Source organism: Capricornis sumatraensis, chromosome 11 (assembly GCF_032405125.1).
Source record: "Capricornis sumatraensis isolate serow.1 chromosome 11, serow.2, whole genome shotgun sequence".
NCBI classification, from domain to species: Eukaryota; Metazoa; Chordata; class Mammalia; order Artiodactyla; family Bovidae; genus Capricornis; species Capricornis sumatraensis.
This window is the reverse complement of record NC_091079.1, coordinates 28,531,935-28,539,106: the sequence shown is the minus strand read 5'-3', so window position 1 is coordinate 28,539,106 and position 7,172 is coordinate 28,531,935.

Genomic DNA, 7,172 nt, shown 5'->3' with positions numbered 1-7,172 from the left:
CAGGAAGACCCCCTGGAGGAGGGCATGGCAACCCACTCCAGTATTCTTGCCTGGAGAATCCCCATGGATGGAGGAGGCTGGAGGGCTATAGTTCATAGGGTCGCAGAGTCGGACATGACTGAAGTGACTCAGCACACAGCACATAGATGGGAACTACCCTTCAAATACAGCATCACTGCTGCTTATAAATAGGAAAATTGTATTAATACACACGTCCATATGAGTGTTCACACTCTCTTCCTTTCTCTGTAGCACTGTGTGCCAGCCATTCATCAGGGAATTTGCTATGCAGAATCACATGACGGTTAAAGCTGCAAAGCTGAGACTAATAGAGAGGATGGTAGAAATTTATGGAGTGCTGTCTCTGTGCCAGACACCACACAAATGCTGCTTGACGCATGTTATTACTTCACGACTACACAATCTCCACGTGTAGGTATGAATGTATTACCCTTTCATATGGGCTGTACAGACTTGATTCAAAAAGAAGCAATTTGCCAGAGGCGAAGAATGGAATAGAGCCGGTAGGTGAATTGGGGAAGGGGAGAAAAGTCAAGAGAAACTACACTAGGTTTGGGGAAATTGCCTCAGGAATTAAGAATCTTCACAGCAAATTCTGTTTTAAGAAGTTTAGTTGTCTATTGACGGAAACACCTCTTTTGGAATTTTCTTGACAGATTCTTATAAACATTTAAATTGCTTTTTTTTTTTTTAAAGAGAGAACAGCACCTGGGGACCTTTTTTAATTTAATTAAATTAATTAATTTATATTACATTTTGGCCACATGGATGGTGGGATCTTAGTTCCCTGCCCAGGGTTGGAACTCACACTCCCTGAGGTGGAAGTACAGTCTCTTAACCACTGGACCACCAATTTAGAGGGAAGTCCTCTAAATTGCTTTCTAATTATGGGTAGATACTTTGGTGGTATTTCTTTTGGATGTCAGCTTGGACAGAGACAATCCTTAAAAGGAGCAAGAGTCTATTAAGTCTGTCTATTCTTTGAAGCTCAGTTTTCCTCATCTGCAAAATGGGGATAAGAGAGAAGGTCTTTGTGACAATTTAAGATATGAATCTCAAGTATTTAACCCAGTGTCTGGCACATAGAGGCGCTCTATACATATGCCAGTCATCTTGGGCAGGCTGGTGACACAGGAACAGATCAGCATGACGCTTGCCTAAAGCTGTTCAGTAACTTGGAGGAGACGGGCACACGAGCAACTAATCCACACTCAAGGTCAACTGTGGTACATTCTGCATAGACACATTGACCAAGGGGATGAGAGAGAGGGACCAGTGAGTCCAGGACACATAATTTTCTCCATTAAAGGGGCTCTGGAGATAGGGGTGGGTGGACAATATGGCAAACTAGGTGGAGCGTCTCTGGTGCTTCAGCTGCTGCAAAAGTAGTCCTTCACCTCTGTGAGCCTCGTGTGTAAAACAGAGTCATAGCAACCCTGGAGATACTTTGTGGAGGTTAAGTCAGATCATGGAATAGGGGATCAAGCGCAACCTCTGACACATAGTGAAAACTTCAGAAGCTTAATTCCTTTCTCGTTCTCTTCTCTTTTTCTCTTTTCTCCTCTTTTCCTGTTTCCTCCTCCTTGTCCATCCCAGGTCCCCACATCATACCAGAAACATACAGAGTGAATGGACGTAAATAAATGGAGACTCTATTTCTTGTAATAGAAAAATATTTATGCACGTCTGTATAATAGACACTTCTCTTTCGCCTTTTGGTTGACTCCTGTCTCATTGTGTGAACTGCTCTTTCCCGTTTATCATGAGGAAACGTGGTAATATTTATAACTTTAAGATGATGATTTCTATTGGTCCTGCTGTGAGAAAAATGCATTTTTTCTTCTGTCTAGTTTTTTATTCTTTGTCATTGGCCAAATTACGCATTTGGAGTAGGGTTGTCAGATTTATCAAATAAAAATACAGGACGCTCGGTTAAATTTCAACTTTAGGGAAACTGTGACTCATTTCTCAGCGTATCTCATGTAAGATTTGGAATTAGCCTAGTTTGGAGAGTGGGAGATGTTTTTTATAAAAGGAAAGTTGCTTTTAACATAGACTTGTGGAGCTGAGAATTCAGTGAATTCTCTGCTGAATTAAACAGAATCTGTGGATTCAACACATGAGGTGGGCGTCTCACCCATTAGCTTTCAGATGGTTCTTTCTCCTTTTTTAAGTATTTTCACATTGCTGAGGGTCCCAATAAACTGCTCCCTTTTAAAAAAATATATATATATATACTTTATTTTTTAAGAAAAATTGTTAAATGGATGAATGAATTGTACTAATTTTTAATGTGTGTGGTTTTTTTTTTTTTTTTGACTGCATGTAGGATCTTAGATCCCCCACCAGGGATCAAACCCACACCCCCTGCATTGGAAGGCCTAACCCCTGGACCACCAGGGAAGTCCCTAAGCTGCTCCTTTTTTTTTGCTCTCACTCCCATTCAGTCCTGGTGAGGAAAACACAGAAATTGGAGGGAGACAGGGGCAGCGTGAGTGGTTGGTAGGGGCTGGGGATGTTCTGCCCAATCTTCAGCTCACACCAGCTGAACTGGCTGGATTTTGCCTCTCAGTCACACTCAGGAGGTCAACCCTCCAGCCTGCCTCCCGCCTTGAGAGCCTGGGCCACCAGGGGATACTGGAGCAGAGGGAGGCACAAGGGTTAAGGTCACACAGACTTGACTTGCATCTTGAGTTGGCAAGCGTCATCTGGGTCAAGATACGTCATCTTCACTCACTCAAAAAACCTCCTGGAGCTCATGGCATGGGTGTTGCGAGCACAGACCCTGGAGCCCAGCTGCCTGACTTGGCTTCCTGGCTCTGTCACTGCTGCTGTGCAAGTTATTAAACCTCTGTCTGCTTCTGTTTCCTCACCCTTCAGCTGGCTCAAACATGTTGTATTTATAACATACAATGAATGATGTATGGTGCAGAGCAAGGGCTACGTAAATGCTTAGCAAATAAATAAAAGTGTTGGTTACTTCAAAAGATGGTGGGGGACATCCCTGGTGGTCCAGTGGTTAAGATGCTGCATTTCCAATGTAAGGGCATGGGTTTGATCCTTGGTCGTGGAACTAGGATCCCACATGTCTCGTAGTGATAGGGTCAAAACAACAACAACAGCAGCAGCAAAAATAAAGATAAAACTTTTAAAAAAGATGGTGGTACTCTAATAGTAAGAAAGACAGTATCCCCCATGCGAATAGAATTATACACCTCAAAGTCATATTTCACAAAGACTGGCTCAGATATCCAGAAATTTACCATAAAACTGGGTCATCTTTATTTTGCTGCATTCCATACTGCTTTTTTCTGAAATTCTTCTCCTTTTTTTTTTTTGAAGTATACTTGATTGCAGTATTGTGTTAATTTCTGATGTATGGTAAAGTGATTTAACTATACGTATATACATTCTTTTTCATATTCCTTTCCATCTTGTTTTATCACAGGATATTGAATACAGTTTCTTGTACTGTGCAGTAGGACTTTGCTGCTTCCCATGGCTAGTTTTGAATAATCAATCAATGTTTTCTCAGTGGCACTGACCTAAAAGCTAGTCGTGTAATGATATGATGACAGTAGTAACGTCCTGAAGAGGGTCAGAATATGTGACCTCAAAATAAGTCACTTGGGCATATGGATTATTTTGAGGTAAAGGCCATGGAGAATCAACAGTTGTAGAAAGAAGCCTTTGTGAGTCTCCCCTCTCTTACCAAAGGCAGAAAGCCTGCCATAAATTCCCTCTCCTGGGGGAGTTGGATGGCCATGAACAGAATGGAAAGTTGCCATCAAGACAGGTCTGCACAGGGACTTCCCTAGTGGTGCAGTGGCTAAGATTATATGCTTCCAATACAGGGGGCCTGGGTTCGATCCCTGGTCAGGGAACGAGATCCCACATGCTGTAACTAAAGACCCCACATGACCCAGTGAACATCAAAGGTCCCACATGCAGTAGCTAAGACCCAGTGCAGCCAAATACATAAATAAATATTTTTTAAAAGATGGATCTGCAAAAATCTTACTAAAATAACGCTTATCTTCCACTAGTTTTGCGTGTACTTACCTTCCTACAGTTTAGCACCCTAGAAACTCAAAACACTTTTCCTTTTCTTGCCACTTCCCCAGTAACTTAACTTCCTTCTATTAAAATGATATAGAAGCCTCAGGGTCTGACCACCTCTTCGAGGTTTTCATTGATTTCTATGAGCCTGCGATGTGTATATGAAATAGACCTTTCCTCTTGTTAATTTTTTTGTCATTTTAATTTGAAGAGCCCCAGATTAGGAACCTAAGAGGGTAAAGAAGACAGTTTTCCTTTCTTTTCCTTTCCAACAGCAGAATTTACTGAGCCTCCACTTTTGACTCTCATCTCCGCTATTTTGCCTTCTCAAACCTTCCATGAGGGAGACACTGATACTCCAGTTAAACAAGAGCAGGCCCAGGATCAGAGGGGCAGCTCCCTACTCATGGTCCCATGGCTCAAAGTGAGAGAACTGGGGTTTACGTTTGTGTCGTTTTTCACCACATTCTGCTCTCTTCCCCCGCCCTTCAAAATACCAGCCCCGAGTGCCAGGAAAGGGACTGAGGTTGGAAACAAACAGAACTGCTGATTATGTCAAAGCATTTTGGCGGGCAGAAGCATAGTAAGTCCTGGGAGAAGCACTGAGAAGAGCTTTTGGGATCCATGATCCGTGAATCTGCCCAAAACAGCTGTGAAGTGAATTCAAGTTATTTGTTTTATTGGTTATAGCCCTGGAACTGGAAACGAGAGGGCTAAGAATGAAGCTGCTGGAATCTTAATTAAATACTGCGTTACCTCCGATTAGCAAGGATCGCCAATCAACCAAGGTTAGTTCAGCCTGCCAAGGAAACTGACCTTTCTCACTGGCCTTTGCAGCCAAAAGATGCCCAGTCAGATGCGGAATAATGGCAATGTCGGTGTCAAGGTGAAAACTCATGGTCCACCTCATTTGAACAGGCCACAGGGGGAGCAGCATGTTCTCAATACATTAGGGCAGTCCATTTGATTCAGCAAGACAGGAATACAGCCATTTTGGAAAAGGTCCAAGAACACCCTTGAGCAAACAGGCCTTGGAAGCTAAAGAACCAAGGCTTGAGAGACCAAAACCAGGCTCACAGGAATAAAATATTAACTTTATCTCCACTAACACTCACAAGATGTTGCCACAACACACGAAGCTCAAATACCAATTTTAACTTCATCTATTCTGGGGCTTTCTTGCAGAAAATTCTCCTACATTCTTTTTCCCTCACCCAAACACTCTTTATTCCTGACAGCTACCATGGAACCACCTACTGATGATCAAAGAAGTTTGGCGCTTTCTGGAAATTACCAGTGACCATGAGACCTGCCCTCCGTATAGTTATGAAAGCAGTTTGTCCCTTTTCCGGGAGCTGGCACTTCCCTGCCACCACCATCCCCCCACCTTCTCCCTGTGCACAAGCTTTCTCTTAATAAAAAGTTTTGCTTGCTTGAGAGCCTAGTGGAAGGGATAATCTTTTCCGGGTACAATTCCTGGGGCTTCCCAGGTGGCACTAGTGGTAAAGAACCTGCCTGCCACTGCAGGACACATAAGGGACCTCGGTTCGATCCCTGGGTCGGGAAGATCCTCTGGAGGAGGAAACGGCAACCCACTGCACTATTCTTTCCTGGGAAATCCTTTTGACAGAGGAGCCTGGTAGGCTACAGTCCATGGGATTGCAAAGAGCTGGGCACGACTGAACGACTAACACACATAAGAAAATAGTTTCTGAGCTGCGGCCTCGCTGCTACCAGCCATTTTCCAGGGCATTCTTTTCTTCTCCTTCCAATTCTTTGGATTAAAGATCACCTTTCCTTTATCATGGATGTGAGGACAAGCCATCCTCCAGGCTGGTGACTGCATTAAGATGCTAATCACTAGCTTAAGGGAAAAAATAGAAAGAAACTGACTGTGATCAGTAGTGAGCCTTAGCTTAAGTGCACCATAGGGGCTGGGTCATAGCAACTACTTGCCTATCATTCAAGCACCAGGAGCCCGAAGCCAGGGAATTAGAGCAGACGCATTTCTTATCTGGCTTCGTGCTTTGGGGAGCAGAGGGAACCGAAGAGTTTTCAAATCTCTACAATAGATGACTTACCTATCTCCCGAACAGGATAAATGACTTCAGAGACATTAAGCAGCCTGCAAGATTAACAGCTAAGTCAGGGCAGTGGGATTTATATGAATTCTTAGTGAAAGATACAGAGGGTCGGGGTGGGGAAAGGCTTGATAACTTTGCTTTAAATTCTCTAGGGGGTAAGAAAAAAAAAGAATAAAAATCCTACCAAAAAGTCAGGATGGTGAAACAGGATCGGCTATTGGAGAAAAATACCCGTGCTATGGGCTGAATAGACCCCGTGAGTGGAATGACAAAGCACTGATTCAGTGTCGGATAGGAAACCTCTTCTGACAGTAATTACGTGCATTGAAGGAGCAGAACAGGAGAAGACTCCCCCTTCCTGCCATTAAGATCTGCGAGCCAAGCATCACCTGTCCTGTGGGCCAGTGGAAGTCTTCTAAGGAAACAGCTAGATGTTGCTTGTGAATTTTGTAGCGCAAGCCTAGCCCCTCTGCTTATTTTTTATAAGCCTAAAATGTTTATGGACATGAGTCTGAGCAAACTCTGGGAGATAGTGAAAGACAGGGAAGCTTCAGTTCAGTTCAGTTCAGTTGCTCAGTCAAGTCTGACTCTTTGCAGCCCCATGGACTGCAGCACCCCAGGCCTCCCTACCCATCACCAACTCCCGGAGTTTACTCAAACTCATGTCCATTGAGTTGGTGATGCCATCCAACCATCTCATCCTCTGTCGTCCCCTTCTCCTCCCGCCTTCAATCTTTCCCAGCATCAGGGTCTTTTCAAATGGGTCAGTTCTTTGCATCAGGTGGCCAAAGTATTGGATTTCCAGCTTCAACATCAGTCCTTCCAATGAATATTCAGGACTGATTTCCTTTAGGATGGACTGCTTGGATCTCCTTGCTGCCCAAGGGACTCTCAAGAGTCTTCTCCAACACCACAGTTCAAAAGCATCAGTTCTTCAGAGCTTCTTTATAGTCCAACTCTCACATCCATACATGACTACCGGAAAAACCATAGCCTTGACTAGATGGA